Below are 26,616 nucleotides of genomic sequence, written 5' to 3'. Positions count from 1 at the left end.
AACTTCAAATGCTGATACAGGCAGAGACTCAGGCAGCCGGGATGAACTGGTTACCTTAAATTCGGAGGAAAAGGTTGAATGCTGTTGGGAGGGCCTGTGTGATGCTTCCATTGTGAACTCATCTCAGCATCTTTGAAAGCTACTTTGATCTTCAAGTTCTGTTAACATGGGATTCTGGGAATTGTCCTTGGAGACTGGGCAGTAGGCTTTGCTATACTCTTGAATGTTTTGAAAGTCTCTGGCCTCCTGGCTACTATCCTGGCTCCCTGAATCAGGTGAAGCTGTCCCCTTGGCAGACAATGACCTTCCAGGTACCTTCTAACTAGGGAACTAGGCTCTGTGTTGGGGCTCCCATAGTGGTCATGGAAATTGGGAGAATCCTATCTGTTGGTTCACTCTGGTTGCTGATCTCTCTGCTTGCCCCTCTTGGGCTGAGCCTCACCTTGTCTTCAAAAGTCAGTTTGATCAATCAGTAATAAAAAAAGCTCCTGACAAATAAAAGTCCAGGATCAGATATCTTCATAGGTAAATTCTAGCAGACATTTAAAGAAGAGTTAATACCTATTCTTCTCAAACTATTAAAAAAAAGAGAGAGAGAAAAGAAAAGGAAGGCAAGCTTCCAAATTCATTGTAGAAGGCCAGCATTACCCTAATACCAAAACCAGATAAAGATACTACAAAAAAGAAAACTGTAGGCCAATATCTCTGATGAACAGAGATGCAAAATTCTCAAGAAAATATTAGCAAGCTGAATCCAACAATATATTAAAAAGATCATTCACCATAATCACGTGGGATTTATTTTGGGGATGCAAGGATGGTTCAATATTCACAAATCAATTGATGTCATATACCACATCAACAAAATGAAGAAAAAGTGGGGTCAGAAGAAACACACCTCAACATATTAAGGGCCATATATGAAAAACCCTCCGCTAACATCATACTCAATGGTGAAAAGCTAAAAGCTTTTCCTCTAAGATCAGGAACAAGACAAGGATGCCTACGATCCCCACTTTTATTCAACATAGTATTGGAATTCCTAGCTACAGCAATCAAACAAGAAGTAATAAAAGGCATCCAAGTTGATAAGGAGGAAGTAAACCTTTCACTATTTGCAGATGACATGATACTACATATAGAAAACCATAAAGACTCCACCAAAAAACTAGTAGGACTGTTAAATGAGCTCAGTAAAGTTGCAGGATACAGGATTAATCTGTTGCATTTCTATACACTAATAATGAAGTAGAGAAAGAGAAATGAAGAAAACACTCCCATTTACAACTGCACCAAAAAGAATAAAATACCTAGGAATAAGCTTAACCAAAAAGGTAAAAGACCTGTACTCCAAAAACTATAAAACAGTGATGAAAGAAATTGAAGATGACACACATGGAAAGATAGCCTATACTCATGGGTTGGCAGAACTAATATTATTAAAATGTCCACACTACCCAAAGCAAGCTATAGATTTAATGCAATCTCTATCAAAATACCAACAGGATTTTTCACAGATCTAGAACAAATAATCCTAAAATTTATATGAAACCACAAAAGACCCCAAGGAGCCAAAACAATCTTGAAAAAGATCTGGAGGGATCACAATCCCAGATTTCAAGATATACTACCAAGCTGTAGTAATCAAAACAGTATGGTGCTGTCACAAAAATAGACACAGAAATCAATAGAACACAATAGAGAGCCCAGAAATAAACCCACACTCACATGATCAATTCATCTATGACAAAGGAGGCAAGAATATACAATGGAATATACAAAGAGTATACAAAGACACTCTCTTCAACAAATGGTGTTGGGAAAATTGGACAGCTAAATGTAAAAGAATAAAAGTAGACCACTTTCTTACCCCATACACAAAAATGAACTCAAAATGGATTAAAGACCTAAATGTGAGACCTGAAACCATAAAATTCCTAGAACATAGGCAGTAATAATCTCTTTGACATCAGCCATATAAGCATTTTTTTCTAGATATGTCTCCCGAGACAAGAGAAACAAAAGCAAAAATAAACTATTGGGAATACATTAAAATAAAAAGCTTCTGCACCAAAGATCAACCTCCTGAATGCAAGTAGATATTTGCAAGTGATATAGCCAATGAGGAGTTAAAATTCAAAATATATAAAAGAAAGCATACACCTGAACACCAAAGGACCAAATAATTCAACTATAAAAATGGGCAGAGGACATGAATAGATTTTTCCAAAGAAGACATACAGATGGCAAACAGGCACATGAAAAGATGCTCAACATCACTCATCATCAGAGAAATGCAGATCGAAACCACAATGAGCACCAAAATGAAAACCTCACACCTGTCAGGATGGCTAAAATCGAAAACGCAAAAAATAAAAATTGTTGGTGGGGATGTGGAGAAAAGGGACCCCTCACACACACTGTTGGTGGGAATGCAAATTGGTGCAGCCCTTGTGGAAAACATTATGCAGGCTCCTCAAAAAATTAAAAATAGAAGAACCATATGATCCACTAATTCCAGCACTGGGTATTTACCCAAAGAATATGAAAACACTAATTAGAAAGGATACACGCATCCCTGTGTTTACTGCAGCATTACTTATGATAGCCACATTATGGAAGGAGTTCAAATGTCCATCGACTGATGAATGGATGACGAAAATGTGGTATATATACACAATGGAATATTATTCAGCCATAAAACAGATTGAAATCTTGCCACTGGCAACAACACAGATGGGTCTAGAGGCTATAACGTTCAGTGAAATAGAGAAGACAGGGAGCGCGCATGCTTGTGTGCAGGGGGAGGGGCTGGGGGAGAGGGAGAGGGAGAGAGAATCCTAAGCAGCTGGAGCCCAACTCGGGGCTCACAACCCTGAGATCATGACCTAAGTCGCAATCAAGAGTCTGATGCTTACCTGACCAAGCCACCCAGGCGCCCCGGGTTTTTACTTTATAAAATTGTTCAAGAAATGTTAAGTATCTTAATTTCAAGATTGCTTAAACTTTCCATGCCTCCATTTCCTTCCTGGTCTCATTTTCCATATTGATAAATGGGGCTCGTACATATAAGCTATCTGGTAGTGTTACTGTGAGGATTAAATGTACATTTCGGTGCCTAGAACAATGTAAATTGTCTTGGGGCGCCCAGGTGGCTCAGTCGGGTAAGCATCCGACTTTGGCTCAGGTCATGATCTCGCGGTCCGTGACTTTGAGCCCCGCGTCGGGCTCTGTGCCTACAGCTCGGAGCCCGGAGCCTGCTTCGGATTCTGTGTCTCCCTCTCTCTCTGCCCCTCCCTTGCTCGCGCTCTGTCTCTCTCAAAAATAAACAAACATTAAAAATTAAAAAAAAAAAAAAAAAGAACAATGTAAATTGTCTTGGGGCGCCCGGGTGGCTCAGTCGGTTAAGCGTCTGACTTCGGCTCAGGTCATGATCTCGCGGCTCGTGGGTTCGAGCCCCGCGTCAGGCTCTGTGCCGACCGCTTGGAGCCCGGAGCCTGCTTCGGACTCTGTGTCTCCCTCTCTCTCTGCCCCTCCCCTGCTTGCGCTCTGTCTCCCTCAAAAATAAATAAACATTAAAAATTAAAAACAAAAAAAAAAAGAACAGCGTAAATTGTCCTAAACACGCTTGGCAGGTAGTAAGTGCTCAGTTCATGTTGATCATGATTAGATTTTTATATCTTCCTTGAGGTCACGATGCACATCTGGTATCTCCTTATCCCTCCTTCCCCACAGTGCTTAATACACTGCTCTAAGGAGAGGAAACACTCTCCAAACGCCCACTGATTGGCCAGCTCCAGCAATCCCACTTCTGGCTCTGGTCTGGATTTGGTAGCCAGTCTCTGAGGCCTCCTAAATTCGGTCAATGTGGTGCCTTCCTGTTTAGAACAGGACTGACTGCTTCGGGTGCAAATTTCTGACCTGACGTCCTGCCCTGAAATAAGACGTCACCGGAGGGTGCCACCTCTGGCCCTGATCCTGAGCACCGACCAACACTGTTTTCCCTTGAGTGTCTTTGCAAAGCAGTTGGGCTCTGGCTTTTCCAAATTTCAGCACGCCCAGAAGAGAGGGCTTCAATGTGGAATTTAAGTGATGTGGCATCATGATTAGTTGCTTCCATGTTAGAGGCAGAGAAGGCCAGAGACACACTTTCCCAGCTTCCCCTGTGTGTAGATCATGTGACCCAATTCTGGCCAATGGGGCCGAAGGGGATGTCTTCTGAGGGATTCTGGGGCAAATTTCCTCCCTGCCTTTCAGATAATACTTGCTACTTGGAACCGAGGCAGCCTTGGAAAGATTCCTGATGGAATACCAAAGAACCACGAGAAAGATGAAGTTGAATGGGGAAATAATGAACATACAAGTCACCCCTGCTTTGATGTTATTTGACTTCCGAATCAACCGCGTTTGGAAACTCCTGCTTCCAAATCTCCTATTTCATGAGATTTATTAGTAAACCCCTGTTGTGTAAGTCATTTTTACTTGGGTGTTTCGTTTCTGCCCCTGACAATATTCTAGCTGACACAAATGAGTTCTTTGATGGCCCTAGGAAGAATGAGTCTTTAATTAGGCCTAATCCTATGTTCTCTTTTTGAGACCCCTGCTGCCTAAAGCCAACAGGAATCTGTCACTTCTAGAATTTTCCTGGTACTTCCCCCGAGGCAGCGCACTTTGATGGTCATGAGCACAAAATCCAGGGGTCAGATCTGGGCAAGTGTGACTTTCGGCAAATGACTTCAACTCTCTGTTTTATTTGCTTTCTCTTTGCACAGGGGATGATGATAAGCACGCACCTGACCTATGGTTTTGTGTCAAATGAATCAACACACAAAAAGCACTTGGAACAATGCCTAGCACATAGTAAGAACTGCAGACAACTGTTTCATTTATGTAGCATTCATTTTACATGGCCTTGTTCTGCCTCTCAGATACAGACAGGTAGACCAATTTCTTTTTTGTTTTCTTCTTGTACTATTCTTCTATGTCTCATTGGTTGTTTCAACTTCTCACTATGGCAAACTCCATTTTAAACAGCCTGTTTCTAGAAGCTGGAGGGTGTAACTTCATCACTTTTTTTTTTTTTAATTTTTAACATTTATTTTTGAGAGAGAGAGAGCGAGTAGAGGAGGGACAGAGAGAGAGGGAGACACAGAATTTGAAGCAGGCTCCAGGCTCTGAACTGTCAGCACAGAGCCCGACGCGGGGCTCGAACTCATGAACCGTGAGCTCATGACATGAGCTGAAGTTGGAGGCTTAACCGACTGCTAGCTTCATCACTTCTCAGCTGCACTGTGAACACTTCACCTATTTTCTCAGCACCTTGGTTTCTTCATTTGGAAAAGAAGGCGACTGTCTTTATGTCGCTTCCCCCATTAAAAGACCCTGAGAAAGTGCAAGCTGTGTATTTGGGAGGTGATTCAAGGGAACTCCAATAAGGGAATGGAGAAGTGAGCACGGAAGGGAAGGAAGGGCCGGGAAACCCATAAAGTGTACGTGATTAAGCCACTTCCCACTGTGGGCAACAGGAGCTTCATCCCACGGTATTTCTCAGTGTGGACCACCATGTGCCTCAGAGGTGTGCCAGCAGGGGATGAGCTTAATAGGCTATTTAAACACCATTTCTCTTCCGGGAGCCTGGGTGGCTCAGTTGGTTGAGGGTCCGACTTTGGGTCATGATCTCGTGGTTCATGAGTTCTAATCTTGCATCCAGCTCTGTGCTGACAGCTCAGAGCCTGGAGTCTGCTTTGGGTTCTGTGTCTCCCTCTCTGTCTGCTCCCCCCGCCCCCTCGCTCTCCCTCTCTCTCTTTCAAAAATAAATAAAACCTTAAAAAAATGTAAACACCATTTCTCTGTAAGCACATTGAGGGCTGCTGGGTGGCCATCTGTGTGTGCATTCTCAGGGAATTCTGGTCTACCGCGCTGGGTGGGCCAAGAAGGCCCAGCCTCCAGAGAATGTTGGCAAGAACATAAAAGTCAGGCAGCACATACCACAATGGAAAGGGTTGAAGGGGGCGTTCTCTCTAGGCTGATTAACGGTGGTGATAAATTCAACTCAGTGAATATGTTTTCGGGGGGGGGTGGGTTGGAGACGGGGAGGAAGATCTTTTGCAAAAATTGGCTAGCCAAGCAACAAGACAAAGATGAGTAAGAAACGGTCCTAGACTCCAAGTGACTCACAGTCCAGTGGCCGAGATAGACGTGTTAACAAACCTTATGGTAACAATTTTTACAGTGGGACCCATGGCACATTAGATAGGTGTTTACTTTTACCTGCCAGACTGGTGCCTGGTGAGGCTGTGCGAAAACCGACCCTCTCACGTGTGCTTGCCGAGAGGGGCGATTTGGCATTGTTTTTCCAAACTACAGATGGGTTTACCTTTGAGCCAGCAATCCAACTTCTGGGGACTTATCCTCTAGGTCTTCCTGCACACGAACAAAATGATGAGCGACGGGGTTGTGAAGTGCGGCATTACTGTAAATGGAGCAAATGGTGAAATAATCCAAGTGTGGTGGAACAGGAGCGCCTGGGTGGCTCAGTCGGTTACGCGGCCGACTCTTGACTGCGGCTCAGGTCGTGATCCCATGGTTCGTGAGTGTGAGCCCCGCGTCAGACTCTGCACTGACAGCGCAGAGCCTGCTTGGGATTCTGTCTCCTTCTCTTTCTGCCCCTCCCCTGCATGCGCTCTCTCCCTGAAAGTAAATACACTTAAAAAAAAAAAAAAAGACTGGTTGAACACACTTTGGTACACCTGCATGATGGAGGGCGCCTTGCCCAGAATATATTAAGTTAGGAAAAACAAAAAAGGTGTACGTGCAGAGTATGCGTGATGAGACTGAGAATTTCAGGGCCGATCAAGGGCAAGACGTGACCATGAAATGACAGTGAATTGTATATAACACCCGGACACGTTGTATGAGAGGGGAGTCCCTGAGAGGCTCCAGAGATAGCAGCATGGGGCCACCACCCAGAAGGGAACCAGGGTGAGGGAGCTCCCAGGGAGAAGGGGATTGGAGAAAGGGCTCCCGTGTCTAGGTGATGTTGTACAGCAGCAAGGTGTGGAGTCTCTGGGTCAGAGACCTCGGACGGGCATCAGGATCTCGGGCTCTCAGGTGTCCCCACGGTTTACCTTACGTCTGCCTCGCAAATGCTGGGCACAGCTCCACCAGGTATGTGAAGCGGGCAGGCTCTAAATGCCTACAGATATGCTTTGGGGCTGGGTTATATTGAAAGCAACTGTGCTGTAAGAGTTTTGAGTTTGTCCCTGGTGGGCTTTGAGCTGACGATCCCAGCCTCCTGTGAGGAAAAGACAGCACAGGGGCCAATATGCAGAAGCCACCTTTCACCCATTCACGTAACAGTATAAAATACGTCCACTCTTCCGTGAGAGCGAGACAGAAATAAGAACATGTATTTGTGTCTCTGAGTATTTCCAGTAGGACACATTGGAAGGATACCCAAGAATCTGCTAAAAGGAGTGAGACAGTGGGATAGAGCTCAGGGCAGACCCACCCGTGGATGAAGACACCTCAATAGAAATTTTTTTTTTAGACCATTTTGATTTTTGACCCACGTAAAGGTATCACTTACTTAAAAAATAAGTCAATACTGAAAACAAAGAGGTTCGTCCAAAGTTCACAGAAGGCAGGTGGTTAGTGCTAGTAAAGGGATGAGACATTACGGTTTCCGTGCAATTCTACCGTTGCCGTGTTTCTTATTTACTCTCCGGCTTGTTCGGAAACTTCCGTTCCGGCACAGAGTAGGCACATGATAGATATTTTTTCGGAGTTAATGAATAAGCGGTGCAGAATTTGAGAAGCTCGTTTTCAAGGTCAAATACAATTTCTGAGGGCATGTTATGAATTGTGAGTTGTCACCCAAAGAAAAGCATTGCTTTTACAATTTTCTATATACCCTACAGAGTTCAACAAAAGTACCTTGAATTTAGCAGGCTCTTATTTATTAAACAAATGAATGATTTAATCGAAAAAATAATTTCAAGAATGTGTCTGCTCTGATGGTACTTTTCCACCTCGGAGGCTTAAATTTCATTTTTAAAAAGCACCTTTTGGGGCACCTGGGTGGCTCGGTCGGTTAAGCATCCAACTCTTGATTTCGGCTCAGGTCATGATCTCAGAGTTTGTGAGTTCGAGCCCTGGTAGGGCTCTGTGCTGACAGTGTGGAGCCTGCTTGCGATTCTCTCTCTCCCTCTCTCTGCCCCATCCCCCACTCGCCCTTTCTCTCTCCCTCTCTCTCGAAAAATAAACTAAAAAAAAAAAGCTCCTTTCTTCCCAATTATTACTTCATTCCACAAATGCAAGTTCAACACGATATTACATAAATGCATGCGATCAAAACTCAATATCTTACCACATATCAGACTTTCATTTAAAAAAATTTTATTTTAATGTTTATTTATTTTTCGAGAGAGAGACTGACACAGGGGAGTGTGAGCAGGGGAAGGGCAGAGAGAGAGAGAGGAAGACACAGAATCTGAAGCAGGCTCCAGGCTCTGAGTTGTCAGCACAGAGCCCAACACGGGGCTCAAACCCATGAACCGTGAGATCATGACCTGAGCCAAAGTCGGATGCTCAACTGACTGAGCCACCCAGGCGCCCCATAGACTTTCATTTTATTTATGGCCCAGATAGGTATGCTGGGGAAATCAGGTAGCCAAGCAAACAAAATCTATTAGAATTTGCTCTATCCTTATGAACAATTCTTGCCCAAATGCAGTGAAGTTTCCTTACCAAGTACAAAAGATGATTCGTGTCGGGGAGAAAATATTGGCAATATATGTATCCAACAAAGGTTTTGTAACCAGAATACCTAAAGAACGTTTGCAAATCAATAAAAGAGGACAAAAACCTCAGTTAAAAAATGGACAAAAGGTGCTTTACAAAACAAGATATCCAAAAGGATCCTGAGCAAGTGAAAAGTTGCTCAACATATAATAACTATATAATACATGTTATATATAATATCTATACAATTATATTTATTAAATATATATGTGTGTATATATATGTGTGTGTATATATATATATATATATATATATATATATATATATATATCATTGGATATATCCCAGAATAACATATAACTAAGAGTTAGTTGTTAGGAAAACGTAAGTCAAAACCACAATGCGTTACCATTAATTACGTGAGAATGGGTAAAAGTCACAAGTCTGACAATATCACGTGCTGTGGAGACTGTGGACCAAGTGGAAGGTTGTTGCTGGGAATGTAACATGGGATAGCCTCATGGACAACAGTTTCGCAGCTTCTCTTTGTGTAAATGTTTGTTTATTTATTTTGAGAGAGAATCTTAAGCCCCGACGTGGGGCTCGATCCCACAACCGCGAGATCACAATCTGAGCCAACATCAAGAGTCTGATGCCCAAGTGACTGAGCCACCCAGGCGCCCCCAGTTAGCAGTTTCTAATAAAATTCCCCTTTGACCCACCTATGTTACTCCTAGGTATCACCCAAAACAAAAACAAAAACAAACCCCCCAAAAAACAAACGTCCACACGAAATTCGTGTATGAATGCTACAGGGGCCCGGTTCCAATGTCTCTCCCTTGCTCAGGCTCCGTCTGCCATACTCTGTTACTTTAGCTATTCAATAAACTCTTCTCTCTTTTCCTCTTTCCCTGAAGATCTCGGCGCCATCTCTGAATTATTTTATTCCACCTTCCCCAGTGAATACAGAACCTTCTGGAATAATGCAGGAGTACAGTTGATGCTGTTCACTCCATCCTGAATCGAGAACAACTCTTTGCTCTTAAAAGACTCTGCAGTGTACCAAGAAGGAAGAAGAATCTCTCTGATACCTCCCACGGAGAGACGACCATCCCAAAAGAACATTTCCATTCCTAATTTCAAGGGTACTTCAATAATGGAAAGGATGTAAGTAGCTAACCTTGGAGCGTTTAAAGCCTAAGTGTGACATATTCACATTTTTTAGATAGCTTTTTAAAATTAATTTATCTATTTTGAGAGAGCGAGTGGGAGGGACAGAGAGAGAATCCCAAGCAGGCTGGATTGCATGTCAGCGTGTCGCCAGATATGGGGCTCAAACTCAGGAACCGTGAGATCATGACCTGGGTTCAGATCAAGAGTCAGATGTTTAACTGACTGAGCCGCCCAGGCGCCCTGACGTATTCACATTTTAACAATCATTTTTAAAGACCACGGTCTTTTTTACTGGAGGGGTAGACATATTTTCCCTTCTTCCCTTCTAGGCTCTTTGGCCAGTCTAATAATTAAATTGATTGAAGACAGATTAACAGGAGAAAAAGAGAAGTTGCATAACCTGTATACCTCCTGTATACGGGCAAGAGATGTAGGAAGACTGAGCAACTCCCCAGAATGGCCAAAGCCACCATCTCCAGCCAAAGACCAAAGATGTTGGAGACGGGGAGTCAGTTATGGCAGATAATCAGCAGAGCACAGTGAACCAAGGGGAAGGTTGTTAGGCAGATCCAAATTCTTGCCTTCTCCATTGAGAAGAGTTTCTACAGATTTAGTTGCTGCCTTCTTCCTGCCAGCAGGAGGGAGACACCCTTCCAAATGGAGATTTCCCTCCTACCTGTAAATGTCCCTTACAAAAGGGTAACTCTCTTTCCAGGACTTCTCTTGTGTCTGTGGTTTCTGAAAGATAGCCGGCTTACAATAATAAATACGCGCAAGCAGCCTATCTTGGGGTGGCAAAATTTGCTCCCTTCCACCACCAAGGTAGATTCTTTTTTTTCCATAATAAATAGCATTGGGTGGCCACGCCCTGCTAATTTCATTTCACATCCGTGTGAATGAAACCCAGAATGATTTTCTGTGTATTGTCTCAATATATGATGTTTACATTTACTACGGGAGGAAAACCCTAATGCCAATTTCTTTAAGAAAGAACATGCAACTTTGCTAAAATATTCACTAATATTGATTTGCTGGAGCTTTGGATTGGCGTCCTAATTCTTTAGCTGTTTTGAGATTTTAAATACAAACACAGACCTTTCCTCTTTGAGTGTTTCCAAGTGATAGCTGTGAATTAATTAGTTTTGAGTCATTTCAATAAACACAAATGTTCCTCTCTAATTTGTAAGCCAAAGAGAAGTTACTTTTTGGCGGGGGGGAGGGGGGGTTGTTATTCCAGGTTCCAATAGACCATCTTACTTCATGTCGTTTTAGAAATTTGGGGCTCTGAATCAGATTCTCAACCTCTGGATCCAGGGTATGTGATGGGCTCTCTCCTGGTGGTTCTCAGACAGACCCGGAAGGGTAGCAGAACCATAGAGGGCCCAACAGGAACCCTGGTTGTGGTTTCTGTCTTCATCTTCCCTCAGACAGTTGGAATCCCCAGGAGGGTGGTTAGACTACAGGCTCTTCTGAACCTTTGAATATTTTGCCTCAGTTTCAGAGTCTTCCTCTGTGTGCCGTGAAAACAATCCCACTCACCACTATTGCTAAACGCACAGAAGGGTAGAATTGCACACTTGAAATCCTGAGAGAGTAGACCTTAAGTGTTCCTACCATTCACACAACATGGTCACTAAGCAAGATGGCGGACGTGTTAACATAACTTGACTGTGGTAATTACTCCATGATGCACACGTATACTAAATCACCATTGTACGCCTTGGGAAAAGACCACATTATACAACCTAAATATATACAATTTTTATTTGTCACTCCTACGCCAGTAAAGCTGGGGAAAAAATTACAAAAGCATAGTTCCCAACACAACTGGCATCGACAGGTTTGGGAAAAGACACAAGTGACGTGAGGTAAACGTTCGGCCCCACTGGTGAGGGAAAACGCTCAACGGTGAGAGCGTGCCCCACCCGTGCGTGCAAGAGGGAATGGAGGTTGGGTCACCGCTGGAGTTGGTCCGGCAAAGTGCCTTACCAGAGCTTGTGTGGCATTCCAAGCAAGACTGGCTTTGGAGCCAGTTGTGAAGAAATTTGCTCAGATGATTTTTTTTCCTCTCCCACCCCCACTTCGATGGTTTTGAAGACCCCCCCTCTCCCAACTCACAGACACTCAACGGGTTCTCCGGTTCCCTCGGCGACCCAGGGCCTTCTACCAAGTTGCTGCACCCGAGGCCGAACTAACCACCCCAATGCTTCCAGACCCCATCCCAGTGGACCGGAGAGGAGGACCTGAGGGTATGGATTTTTAAAAACTAATGCAATAATGTAAGAGAAGAAGTATGAGAATCTAGATAGAGTTCCTCGAAATGTACAGGCTTCTAATCGACTGTCATAGGTTATTCACGAAATACAGAGCCAAGTCCCTCTGTGAGGAAGGTACAGCAAGAGAAGATGAAACCATCCTTGGCTTTGGAAGCTTACATTCTAAGCTGGTTCGAAATGCATGTGTGATAGCTAATTCGCCTTTCGGAGGAAGAACAAATCAGGATGCACCCATCAGGAAGCATGCAAGAGAGAAAGACGCCATTTTTAAACGCCCTTCGTTACCAACCAGCCCTTGATTGGTAGCACATTTCTAGAATTACCGAAATTTTCTCCTTAGGGCTATCCTGTTATCCCTTCGAGGTCCAGGAGAACCAAGAAAGTCCCAGTTTCTTCTTCAAGAAGTGGGTGCTTGTAAGTGGAGTCCCAAGGGCTTGCCAAACGCGCGTGATCATGCACGTGTGCATATGTATTGCTACCGTGTGTGTTTAATTCTTTTAACCCTGCCTCCTTGGCTAGAATATTACTTTTGAAGCACAGCATCTTTTTTCTTTTTCTGTTTAGAGCGCACACAGCTCTAGACGTGTGTCTCTACTGGGTAGGTATTGCCCAGTGCATTATGTAATGTTATGACAACCGAACAACTATGGGCATCACAGGCAAACGCCTGGTTGGTGGCTTTTGTTTCCACAGTCCGAGATTCACAGTCCATTTACTCCAGGGCCTGCCAAGTTCTCAGGCTTTGCGTGGTGGCCCTCAAGCACAACAGAAAGCCCTCCAGCTGGTGAACTTTGTCCTGAGTGACTCCTGACCCCTGGCACCTGTCAAAACATGCCCAGAGGCTGTCGCCTGCCCTTTCCTTCCGTTTCTTAAGCCTTCCCGACAATGAATGTGCTGTCTCTCCTGGAACTCTGTGTGTTGCTACCGTCTGTTTTAGGAATACAGTGCTGTCTTTTAGGAGGCTCATTAGAAGGAGACAGGAAATCGGGCAATTGAAGATGATTTCTAATCGTGTTCTAAAAATAACGCATCGCTGAAGCTGTCTTTGAAGCCTGGCCTTCTTTAGATGCACGCGCATCCTTTGTCTGGTGTCTGTGAGTCGTGATGAGTAAGGTGCTTCATGCACAGGGACTGGCGGGGTGGTTGGAATGGACGTGGGCCCCATCCCACAGATAGCAGCGGCGTCGCCCTGGGGGCTCACTTTATTGCCTGTCTCAGCGGATCCCATCTCCCCAGTTTCCTCTTCCCACAGACCTGCACTCTCCCATTTTCCATCTGCCCTGCCTGTTGTCAGATAGCTGTTCTTCTGGAAGCCGGGTGTGGGGGTGGGCACTGGGGATGAGCCCTTCTTCTCCCCAGCACCTGCTGTGTTCTCCGCCAGGCTTTCAAAATGCACGCTCATTTTTCTTCTTCTTTCCCATTGTTCTACTATACAAAGGGTGGCAAGTTCGGTCCAGTCAAGGAAGACTCTTTTACAGAGAATAGATGTTTATTTCTGCTCTCGGCAGGTGGAAGGGGAGGAATAAACAGAGAAAGGAGATGCCAACCCAAGCAGGTGCTTCTGTGCTCAGGGACCGAGTTGGAAACCCCGATACTTGGAGGCGGTACTCAATTTCAAATTACCGGGTGAAGGAATTTGGGACAGCCCCACCCAAAATGTGCCACTTCGGCACGTAGGCTATTTAAAATAATTTTTTTTTAACGTTTATTTGTTTTTGAGAGAGAGAGAGAGAGAGAGAGAGAGAGAGAGGGAGAAAACGGGAAGGGCAGAGAGAGAGGGAGACACAGAATCCGAAGCAGGCTCCAGGCTCTGAGCCATCAGCACAGAGCCCGACGCGGGGCTCGAACCCACAAACCGCGAGATCCCGACCTGAGCCAAAGTTGGACGCTTAACCGACTGAGCCACCCAGTCGGTGCTCTGGCACGTAGGCCATTTTGAGCGGAAGGCATGGAGATCCTGTGGGCTCAAGAGAAAGTCGCCCCTCCCTTAACTACTTGGAAAAATCTAAAAGGGGGATCTTTCCCTGAATAAGGGTTATTAGCAGAGATAAGTTTTATCTGGGTGACCCATGTGTCTGGCAGGACAAACATCTTATCACCAAACCTCTGCTCTTGTTACCGCCCCGTGAAGTGCATTCCTTTCCTCTGAAGTCTCAGACCTCGTCGTGCCTGACTGTGGAATTTCTGTGTCCGTGTGAATTCCCCAGATGTACAAGACTGAACTTGATTTTCGCCTATTAATCTCTCTCGTGTCTATTTGATTCCTAGTCCAGCCAGGAGGACCCTGACGGGGACAGGAAATTCTCGCTTCCTAACAGAAAAGCACAGGTGTGCCTGGATTCCTGGGACAGAGACCGCCGAGAACTGCTTTCCTGGCAAAGCGGATGCTGGGGCGCACAAAGACCGATTTGTGTGGTGACTGACCCCAGGCAAGCAATCTAACCAGAATAATCTGTCTCCCCGTGGACCCCAGTAGTAGAAGGAGAGCCTTCGCCCCGGCCTTGGGAATGTGTGCCTCCTTTGGGGGCCACAGACCGGCTCGGGGGCAGGGGGCTGGCACGCCCTGTCCTCAGCTCCCCCGTGTGGAGGGCCCCCCCCTCCTCAGGGCCCAGGGCCGCACAAGCAGGGAAGAACCCTACTTGCAGGCGAAAGCAAGAGCAGCCTGGGCAATCCCTTCACGTTAGTGGCCCTCACTGTGACGGGGGACACAGGGACCGTAAATTCTTGTCTCCACCTATCTGCCATCTTTCATCTCTCTGCCATAAAAGAAAGGTGCCATCTGGGCAAACGAGGAGTATTTCTAGTTTTGGCGAGCCCTAGAACAGTGGTGTAGGGAGGGGGTGAAGAGTTCACATGGAACAGAAACTTAGCGCCAAGACGCGTGGCCGTGCGGGACCCGGAACCCACCGTGCGCACATTTACTCTGTCATTCAGTGTTGGGACAAGTCAGCTGAGCACCGCCTTGCCGGGTGTGGCTGTCCCTAAAAGAAAGCCAGTGGGAACGGAGACAGTTGCTTCATGCAAGGACTTTGATGCCCAGAGAAATTTCCATTCTCTAGAAACAAGTCACGTGCTTCTGAACAGCAGCTCCGTGGAGCGGAGCTCCACTTCCTCGGCATGGCATGGTATTATGTGTTTAAAAAACTTTTTTTAATGTTTATTTATTTTTGAGAGACAGAGCGCGAGCAGGGGAAGGGCAGGGAGAGGGGGAGACACGGAATCCAAAGCAGGCTCCAGGCTCCGAGCTGCCAGCACCGAGCCCGACGCGGGGCTCGAACCCATGAACCATGAGATCATACATCAAGCAGAGGCCATGTGTAAGAAGGCATATTTTAGGAGCCTGCGTGCCGGGGTTTCGGGTTCATCAAATCTATTAACGTCTGCTATAGAGGGGAAGAGAAGCTGACATTTGTGGCAACCTTCCCGGAAACGATCCCCGCCCACAGGAATGTGTTGAAGGCACACAGCGTGACGTACGTTCGTACGTTCGGGGTAAGAGAAAGTTGAGGGACAATGGCACAACGTACAGCTTCGGCAGTTCCCACCGGGGAGGGGAAGCGATCTCACCTTCGGCTTGTCTGCCGTTCACACTGAACGTGTTCATTTCCCACGAACGGAGCCATGGGGCGGCCTCACGGTGCCTGTGGTCCCGGGGGTTGGGGGTGACAGTGGGCGGCTGGGACTCTGGTCTGTGGCAGGAACGGGCAGATGCAGACGAGGACGCGTGTGGACTTCTGCCTCTCTGGTGATGGCTTCTCTGCTGGCCAAGTAGGCCCGTCCCTGTCTGCCTGCCTGCAGGCTGCACGGGGCTCCTGTCACTCGCCCCCCCGGGCAGAGTGGCCAAGACTGGTCTTAGTCCTCATCGCAAAGGGGGTCGATTCAGTTGAATTTCCCACCTGATCACCCCAGATGGCCCGTCTGCTTCATTTTTCCAGAGACCACGAGCTACTTCTAGTAGACTATTCATCTCACGGAATCAGCTCTCATTAAGTGGCTAAAACAGGGCTCACAACCTCCAAGCTACTGACCTGCAAACCCTTTTCTGTGCTCCCTGGGGGTACATAGTAGCCAACCCGGGCCTCCGCACCCTGGCAGCCTTCCTGCCTCCCCGCTCCGAGTTGTGGCCACCAACAACGCCTCCAGACACAGTAAAATGTCTCCTTGGGGTGCAGTTCCAGATTTAGCAAATGAAAATATGGGATGCGCGGTCCCACTTGCATTTCAGATCAACAACGAATCACTTTCCAGTGTGTGTATGTCCTGTGCAAAAGTTGGGACTGTCGGGGAGGAAAACTTTTTATTTCTTCCCTTCCAGGCTCTTGGGCTAGTCTAATCGTTAAGGTGACACAAGATGTAGTGGGTTGTCACACACAGAGAGTCGGGACATGAGGCTTTTCTTTGCGGGAAGCAGCTTTATTTGTGCCAGCACGGGCTCAGCGGGCTTAGACCCCAACGGCTGTGCCCAGAGCACGGTGGGGAGTTGCCTTTTGCACAATTTTTGCTCCTGTGTCTCCCATATATGGCAACATACAGTCTGAATGGGCAGTCTATGTCACAGAGCCGTGGGGAATGTCGTGCAGGCGCGCATAGCCAGGTGGCCTTCCCTGGTCTTGAGGTTTTTACCCCATTCCTTGGGGAGGGGCTCTACCACAAAGACAGATTAACAGGGGAAAACCAAATCTAATTCCCTACGTATGCGAGCTCATCAAAATAGGAGACTCAAAGGAGTCACCAAAGCAGGCAGCTTTTATGCCTTTTCGACAAAGAAATAATTTGTCAAGAATTGACAACAGAAAGGGGTTTGGGCTTAGTAAAGTAGTGAGGAAGTAACAAGGTTTGTTTATACAGCCTTCTTGGCCGTCAGTTCCCTACCTCTGGTGGTACGTACGGGTGCCTTCCGCCCTCCTGGTACAGGAAGGGTACCTTCCACACGGGGTGTATTCCTGCTTTCAGGGGACAAGGAGGGTCGATGTGTCCTTCCTGCGCTGCCTGTTTCGTAAATAACTCTAATATTTTGCTCCCCCTCAGGACATATGTATACTGAAACGTTATTTGCCACTTATTTGAAATTCAAATTGAAGTGGGTATCTGTATTTTGCTTTGCAACCTTCTTGGGGGGCAAAACTGCCGGCCTGAGAGCCGCTAGGTTTATATATTTCCAGTTCAAGAGAGCGAAAGAATCAACCTCTAATTGGAAAAGTGCTGCGTCAGCAAGACGGAGGGCGAAGATATAAATGGCCAACAAGCACATGAGAAGACGCTCGGCCTCACTGGCCATTAGGGAAATACAAGGCAAAAGCGCAATGAGATACCATGTTGCGCCCACATCGATGGCCAGAATCCAAAAAAGATGATGCCAAGTGTTGACACAGAAATGGAGCTCTTTGGCGAGTTGCCTCCCAACAAATTCTGCTCTTGGCCCTGCAACAGGTACGTCTCTGGGCTCATGAACTGATAAGGGTTTGCCTTTTTGATAGGGAGGGAAGAGTGCCGCGAGAACAAAGCACAACTCATATCTTTGTGAATTCTCTACAAATATGGCACATTCTCATTGCTCTCTCTCGGACAGGTTTTCCTGGTTTCCATCCATCACGCATGCCACGAAAACAGGGGTTTATCTAAGACCAAAATCTGATCATGTGACCCTACTCCTTGAAAATACTGATGGTTGCCCACGGACGAGAGAAGAGCGCAAACGCCTCTCCTTGGCATTCAAGCCATCCCGCATCGAACTCCAACTCCAACCCCCAGTCCGCGTGTTAATAACAGCTTTAGCGGGATGCGATTCACACACCAAACTGTTCGCCCATGTGATGTGTACAATTCAACGTATTTTAGTAAATTCACAGAGTTGTTCAACCGTCACCACAATCGATTTTAGAATATTTTCGCCACCCTCAAAAGAAACCCAGTACTTGTTAGCAGTTGCTTCCATTTCCCCCCAACCCAGTCCGCTCTACCCCCTGGCAAGGAACATGTGACCTTTGGGGGCTGGCTTCTTTCACATAGTGTAATGTTTTCAATTCATTCAGGTGGTAGCACATATCAGTACTTCATCCCTTTTTGTGGCTGAATAATATTCCAACATATGGATGTACCATATTTGGTTTCGCTATTCATCAGTTGATGAATATTTTGGCTATTATTCCAACCAAAAAATATAAAGAATGATGTAACAGTCACCCACATATGAGCCTCTGTTTCTGCACTACGTATGGAATATAAGACCCCCAACACAGAGCCTAGCTCCAAACAAAAGCTGGGATAGGAGTCAAGACGTGGTGTCACCCTGGGTGGGAATTCTCCATGGCTGTCGTGGATGGGCTCAACCTTCTGGGAAAGGCAATCCTAAATTAGTGAGGTCTAATCTGTATCATTTTTCACACATTTTAAATCGAAGTGGATTGAAATACATTTTAACAGTTTTTGAGACTTTTACTGGGCCCATGCTCAGCTCAGGGGGGTCCCCTGGGAAGTTTAAGGGCAGGTTGGACACACTACACTAAATAGCCTTGTGTTTATACTGTTAAAGATCAGACCTGCGCCTGCCACACGTCTGAAACATTTCCCCCTTTAACATCAGCGTCAAATACATGTCCTTAAACTGTCTCCCATGGTTGTCATCATCCCGTACTAACCAGTTACCACGTATAGGCTTGATTATCTGTGCTGTCAGCTCAGAGCCCAATTCGGATCCTCTGTCCTCCTCTCTCTGCCCCTCCCCCTTGTTTGTGCTCGTGTTCGCGCATGTGCGCGTGCTCTCTCTCTCAAAAATAAACATAAAAAAACCCCACCTAACTCTAAAGCTAGAGGGAATTTATGCCATTTAAAAAGCTTTAGTCCACTTCCTGCTTGTAAACTATCAGCAAGGCTTGTTAAAAGCATTGTATACAAATCGGAATGATCGTTGAAATCCAGATTTCACTTGTGTGGTTTTCTCAATATAGTACAACGAACAACTGAAGCAGTTCTTGCTGGAGGCTTCCGTGTCTATCTCTGTCTGGACTGTGGGAGACCAAGGCCTATAGTGCTCATTTTAGATTGTGAAACGATTCTAGTGATTCTGGCTTTAAAGGCTTTTATAGCTGAAGACAGGAGGAAACAGAGACAAGGAGAAGGGTAGTGTCACCAACTGTGGGTCCACATGATTCTAAGATTATTCAATATGGAATAACGACTTCTTTAAAAATAATTCTTGGGACACCTGGGTGGCTCAGTCGGTTAAGCGTTCAGCTTGATTTTGGCTCAGGTCATGATCTCACAGTTCATGAGATCGAGCCCCGCGTCGGGCTCTGTGCTTACAAACGTGGAGCCTGCTTGGGATTCTATCTCCCCCTCTCTCTGCCCCTCCCCTGCTCTTGCTCTCTTTCTCTCTCACACTCAAAATAAATAAATAAAATTTAAAAAAAACAAAACACAATTCTTGGGGCACCTGGGTGGCTCAGTCGGTTAAGCGTCCGACTCGGGCTCAGGTCATGATCTCATGGTTTGTGAGTTCAAGCCCCGCATCATGCTCTGTGTTGACGGCTGCGAGCCTGGATCCGGCTACAGATTCTGCGTCTCACTCTCTTTCTGCCCCTCCCCTGCTCCCACTCTGTCTCTCTCTCTCAAAAATAAACATTAAAAAAATTAAAAAACAAGATAAAAACAAACAGTTCTTAACAAAAACTTAGTACCATTAAGTTCCTACAACGTTCAAGGCCCTGGGCGCTCCTGGGTGAAGCAGGTGCATTATATTCACTGCTCTCCTGGTTGGTTGTGTTGGCACCGTTGAGCCCGAGGACTAAGAGAACAGAGGTAAAGAGGGAGGCTGGTAAGTTACCTTCTACATTATAAGAACCTGAAAACTAGCTTTTCAAAAATTAACATGTGAAAGCTTGGGAACAAGACCGTATTGTTTTGTTTGTATATTCCCCAAACAGAAATGAGAAATGGAGAAGTAATATTTGCAGCGATCGCATCGGTGGTAAGCGAGTTCAGTTAAGCAATATTTGCAGCGATCGCATCGGTGGTAAGCGAGTTCAGTTAAGCAATATTTGCAGCGATCGCATCGGTGGTAAGCGAGTTCACTTAAGCAATATTTGCAGCGATCGCATTGGTGGTAAGCGAGTTCAGTTCAGTCGGTAGCTGGTCATGTCCACTCGTGACAGGAGAAAGGTGTTAAGAAATCATGTCATCCGGCCTTGAGGCGTGTAAAGGTCTGAGTCATCCAGACCCCATGTGCTTTCTCTCTTCAAAGATCTCGCAGATGAAACCGCAGCTTAAATAGGTGAGCAGGACGTTTCAACCAGGAATTTAACTCTTTACCCAGGCTTTGTTTTTTTGCCCCACTCTCCAGATGATTTACCATGTTATCCACCCAGCTAAGAGAGAGAAAACAGGAACGTGGAGAGTCAAAGTTCAAGCTGTCTTTTGTGAAAAATGAAAAAACCATGGGGTGCCAGGGTGACTCGGGTGGTTAAGCATCTGACCTGACTTTGGCTCGGGTCATGACCTCACCCTCCGTGAGTTCGAGCCCCGCATCGCGCTCTGTGCTGACAGCTTTGACAGCTTGGAGCCTGGAGCCTGCTTCGGATTCTGTGTCTCCCTCTCTCTCTGTCTCTCTGGCCCTCCCCTGCTTGCGCTCTGTCTCAAAAATAAATAAACGTTAAAAAAAATTTTGGTAATGAAATTCCAAACTTACATAGTGTTATGTGTCAGATGGACTCTAAAAAAAAAAAAAAAAAAAAAGAAAGAAAGAAGTTCCATTTTGTTGAAGGGTAGTTTTGCACCAGGTTCTCTCCGTGGTGAGTCTTTGTTACTCTGTTTCTCTAAGAAAGTGATATAATAATGGTAATATGGCCGAGCCTGTGTATAATAATACCAATATATAAATATAATAAGTGTATACTATTTAATAATATTTGAATATATTAATATTTAATTTTAAAGTGCTTTTCAGCACACACAGAACCTCTCCATATTTTATTCATTTAATCCTCAGCAACCTTCTAAGGTATATCTCACAACCCAAGTATTCAGGTACTCCAGGGACCAGCAAACTGCCCTCCCTGGGGCAAATCTGGGCAGTCTCTTGTTAATGTATTGTTCTCAAGCTAAGAATGGTTTTAGCATGGTGAAATGGTTAAAAAAAAAAAAAAAGAATATTCCAGGACACATGAAAATTACATGAAATTCAATTCCAGTGTCCATAAAGTTTTATTGAAACACAGGATGCCCATTTGTTTATGTAAGGTCTATATCTGCTTGTCTATATCTGCTTTCGTGCTACAATGAGTAGTTGTGGATGAGGTTTGGGGGTGATGGGGAGGTTTGGAGCTGACAGCCAAGAAAGAATTCTTAATGACGTCCTTGGTGCAAAAAGGTGATTTTATTAAAGCACAGGGACAGGACCCGTGGGCAGAAAGAGCTGCACTGGGGTTGTGAAGACTGACTGTGGACTTGGGGGAGGTAAAGGCAAAAGGGAGGCCTCTAGAAGGACTTTGATATGCTAAAGAGGACTCCTAAGATGCCTGAGGACTTGTTGTTAAGCTAAGGTTGTTTTTCCTCTAGGAAGGCATTAACACCAGGATGGGCAGGTTCCTGGAGAAAGGACTCTGTATTTGCCTCAAGTATTTGTCAATAGGCTGCAGGTGAGAAGGAAATTTAATTGTACCTGCCATTTCCTCCTTTTTTGTTTTGTTTTTTAATTTTTTTAACGTTTATTTATTATTGAGAGACAGAGAGAGAGCATGAGCAGGGGAGGGGCAGAGAGAGAAGGAGACACAGAATCCGAAGCAGGCGCCAGGCTCCGAGCTGTCAGCACAGAGCCCGACGTGGGGCTCGAACTCACAAACTGTGAGATCATGACCTGAGTTGAAGTTGGACGCTTAACTGACTGAGCCACCCAAGCACCCCATCCCTTGTAATTTTCTAAGATATTTGTCAACTGATGGAGACTCCAGGCTTGCATGACTGTGACCTCTATCTGTTAACCATTTGTTTCCTTTCCTTTGTTCTGGGGTAGCTGGGAGTGTCTGAGGAATAGCACACACATCCTGCCTTGGCGGGGGGGTTGGGGTGGGGGTGGGTGGAGGGGCAACTTGTGCTTCGTCCTCAACTTGCTTTATGCTTCCTCATCAGTTGTGGCAGAGATCACATGGTGTGCAAAGCCTAAAATATTTACTGTCTGGCCCTTTACAGAAAAGGTTTACCAACTACTGCGAGAATTCAACCTCAACTGTGCCGCTGGAGGTCTTTTACTGGATGGGAATATGGAAAACAACACTAAAAGAAAGATCATCCACGGAAACTTGGCACTGACCTTGCCACTTTGTCAAACGTGCAATCGACCCCCTAAGATGGTTTCACTCATAGGGTCATGGTCTTTTGCAAACAAGAGAGAATGGGCTCAACAATTATTATTGTCACTCCGTGTTCCCAAATATTATCGAAACATTTTAATTATTTAGAGCCTTAAAAAAAAACAGAGAGAGGCCTATCAATTCAGAATCATCAATATTTCAGGAAGCATTACAGAATTTTTCATACGCAACTGTCCATCGCAACTGTTGAGACTGCCTTGAGCATGGTATTTTTCTGGGGATAATCAAGTATGCATACTTCAGTAATCTCAGCTGGGAACTTTGCCCCAAGCTTAACCCTCACCCTGCCTCACCCAGGATTCGACTCGCTGCTTCTGAGCTGCCCACAGGTGGTTCACTCTGTTCTCAGAAATACTTCCCCATTTGCTGCAGCGATGACACGCACAGCATCCTCAGAAAATGTGACATGAAAATGGCTTCCTAAAAGTGAGGGTTTTTCATTCGAACCTGAGGAAACTCCTCTCCCCGTCCCTGCTGCCCCAACCTTCTGTCTTCCTTTCCCCAACACCTCAAAAGCCAACCTTGCGGGTCATTACCATCATTCAGCCCCGGCTTTGGCCTTTGGGGATACCTTTGTAGTTCTGCTCAAGGGACGATTTTCCTGAGATGTAAGTTCACTGAAGTGTGAAACAAAGATATTCCTCTGGGTTTACTTTAGAAGTTTTCTAACTTCTAGCATTGATATTTAGGTTCATTCATCCTGATTCCTCTTAAACTTTGTGCACATGATATGAGAGTCAAGGTTCTTAGTTTTCAAAGTATGGGCATGTAGGTATTAGTATTTGTATTCCTATTATTTTGATTACGGAATCAAGACTTGAGGCGGCTTTCTCTGCCCCCGGGTCCTGTGCTTTAATAAAACCACCTTTTTGCACTGGAAAAAAAAAGAATCAAGACTTGAAAAAGCTAAGTGTTTGGCCCCAGCCACCTGATTGTCTGGGTGACTCCAGAATCCATGTTCTTTTTCTGTCATCATAGCACTTTCTGTATCAGCTGTAAATGTGACAGAACATCGCCGATGCCTCTCATGGTGTCCTCTTCCTCCTAAGCAGACAAGAACAGCATGTTCCTCCGCTGTCTCCTTGGACCCTTTTCTGTCTCACATGTGTCTGCCCCAACTCCGATCATCAATGCCCTAATCTGGCCATGATGACCTTTCAAAGTTGATAGCATATTAAATTCAGTACAATGAAAACAAGAAGAAAAAAAAAGACCCCTGACGACACAGCGTCAGTCAAGAAAATGAGCATCTTTCTGCCAGATATGGAGGTGACAGACACTAATTAGACATTAAGATTTTCCACGGAGATCATGTTAAGGCAGATAGCTGCCTAGGACAAAAGACTCAGGGCTGTGAGAGGATGAACAGTGAGGGCGGAAGTTTGAGGATTTTCAGATCCCAAGATGATGCCCGCAGATGTCTGTGCTAACCCTAGTTTGGGAAACCCGGCATTAGAAGTCAAACATGTTGGGGCATCTGGTTGGCTAAGTCGGTTGAGTGTCTGACTTTTGATTTGGGTTCAGGTCATGGTCTCACGGTTCGTGGCATCGGGCCCCAAATGGGGATCTGCGCTGACAGCACGGAGCCTGCTTGGGATTCTCTCTCTCCTTCCCTCTCTCTGCCCCTCCCCTGCTTGCGTGTACTCTGTCTCTCTCTCTCTCTCTCTCAAATAAATACACATTAAAAAATAAATAAAAGTCAAACACATCACATAAGCAGACCATGTGGCACCAATGCAATCATCAAGCGAAATGCAAAGGTGGACCTTGAAATTGTACATTGTTTTAAGATGGTTGACCAGAGAAGTCAGAATATGCTTGCATTGTTACATTTTTAAGACAAACTTGGAAATGGACAAAATTCAACAATTCCCGTAGAGACGTTAGGGATCGCTGAACATATGTCCTCGGACTTCATCTGAGTGAAACCTCCTAATTAAGGAGGAGCAGATTACAGAGTAATCCAAGCAGCAGAAATGAAAGATGGGAAGGCCTGGCGAGATGTGGTGAATCAATGTTCCAGTCTGTTCATTCCTTCAAAAATGAGGTCTTTAGAACCTAAGGGAGGTAAGGGCAGGGGAGGGAAGCCTTCCCCATCCTCAAACTAGCAAAGTCACGTCTTGATTCCACCAGAGTTCTGTTAATCTCTCTGGTCTGTATGAGATCACACAGACTGGGGAGGCCAGGGGTCATACCCTCTGCCAGCTCAACGGAGTTGTCTGGGCAGGATTGGTTGGCCATAGATTGCTACCCACAGACAGCTCTTGTATCCTGTCATACACCTGAATAAATACAGCTAACTTTTAAGGCACTATATCTGTTATATATAATAGGAACCTTGTTAGGTGGTCATTACCTGTAAAGTCTCATATTTTTCGCTCAAAAGTCTATTCACTATGGTTGTGACCAAGTAAATCATTTGATGATGCATGCGAGCGAGCCTTCAGCAAGCTTTCACATTTTAGCTGTGCTCCATCACGGACTTCGCATTTTTCATGCCGTGATAGCCATCCTAGTCAAGAAGCCTAGGGCTTTGGGGAAAATGCTCCAGGAATGGAAGACAGAGAGAGGTACTCCAGTCTCCTCTCGGGAAGACAAAAGCCATTTCATTGTTTAAGAGCGTTACTTGTTCTCCTTCGTCTCCCTGGTTACGCTCAATATTTTGGGTTCATGGATGAGAAGGCCGGAGGCTCTTGCTAATATGCTGACCTTTTTCAATCAATCCATTTGGCTGCAGGCATTTGCGCAGTCAATTCTCTCTGCCCTACTCCTTAACAGCCTATCCAGATAAAACGTCTGGCTGTACTCAGTTAGACGCTTCTTTCCTCATCAATATGCCAACCTTGCATGCTGGCCTGCAAGGCATGTTTACATGAAACAATTATTTTAACCCTGATGGCTTAAAATTTCCCAATAATGGCCAAATCTTTCAATATTTCAAATATCTCTCTGTTCTTATACCTACAGGAAGTGATATTTTAGTCCGGGCAATATACCTATTCTTAGACAAGTAAGGCTTTTCATTACGGTCAAGATTGATTGACCCATCTTGTATCACATAGGCTAGTGCAAGATAAAGTCTTAGAAATTAATGACTAGCGTGGATCTCTCCCTCACTCCCACCCTTTTATTTCATTGTTTGAAATCATGGGGGCCCGTAGTATTGTTTGTCATGATAGAAGTAGATTTTATAACCCCTACGTTTTAAACCTTGAATTTTTTGCAATGCATCATAAAATAGAGCAGTGCAATTCACATTGACTTTAATGGGAGTCAGGCATTTTGGTTCTAGTAAAAAAGTGCACGGATGTGGAAATAGACAGTAGGTATAGGTCTTAGTTTCCTACTTAGAGCCTGGAAGTTCCTGAATGAGCTACTTCAACTCAGAAACAATTCAGTTACGCCCTTAAACTAAAATTTTAATACCTGTAAAATATTAACTTACCCTTAACGTCACATAAAATGCCATAACAGCATATGTAACAAAACATTAAAGAATTTCAACGAGAAGGTCTTTAAAGATGTACAGATTGATTGTTACTAGGACACCAGGTGGAAAGAATGGTAATGAATAAAGCACACTAGTTGTCATTAAAACTTGTGTAAGTAAGGAACCAGGGTGACGAACGCTATTTAGATTTGCGCACGGCATTGCAAATGTTTACTGAATTCTTGAGTCTGCTTTTCCAGGCAATTCAACAGGAAGGGAGTAAGGTGAGAAAGTAATGATCCTATGGAGATTTGAGAGGTTTCAGAAGCCCCTGAAGAGAGCTGCACGCACTGTGAGAGGTCTCAGGTGATAAAGGTAGGTGGCAACGTAGTTGGGAGGGGAGCTTGGCTGGGCCAAGTTGTGAGAACTCGGAAGGGAGAACGAAGACAGAGCCGTTTCCTAAGAAACCACAGGAAGAGAACAGGTGCCCAGGTACTAGGACTAGGGTGAGGCAGCAAACCAAAACAGTCTCAGCACTTTCTCTGACTAGGGACTTGATTTTTCCAGAACGCGGAGTAATGCTGAATCTACACTCGGCTGCCAAGGATTCTGAGTTCGGTTTTGGGAGGCT

Source organism: Acinonyx jubatus, chromosome X (assembly GCF_027475565.1).
Source record: "Acinonyx jubatus isolate Ajub_Pintada_27869175 chromosome X, VMU_Ajub_asm_v1.0, whole genome shotgun sequence".
Classification (NCBI taxonomy): Eukaryota; Metazoa; Chordata; class Mammalia; order Carnivora; family Felidae; genus Acinonyx; species Acinonyx jubatus.
The sequence above is the reverse complement of the archived record's forward strand: the minus strand, read 5'-3'. Positions refer to the sequence as shown.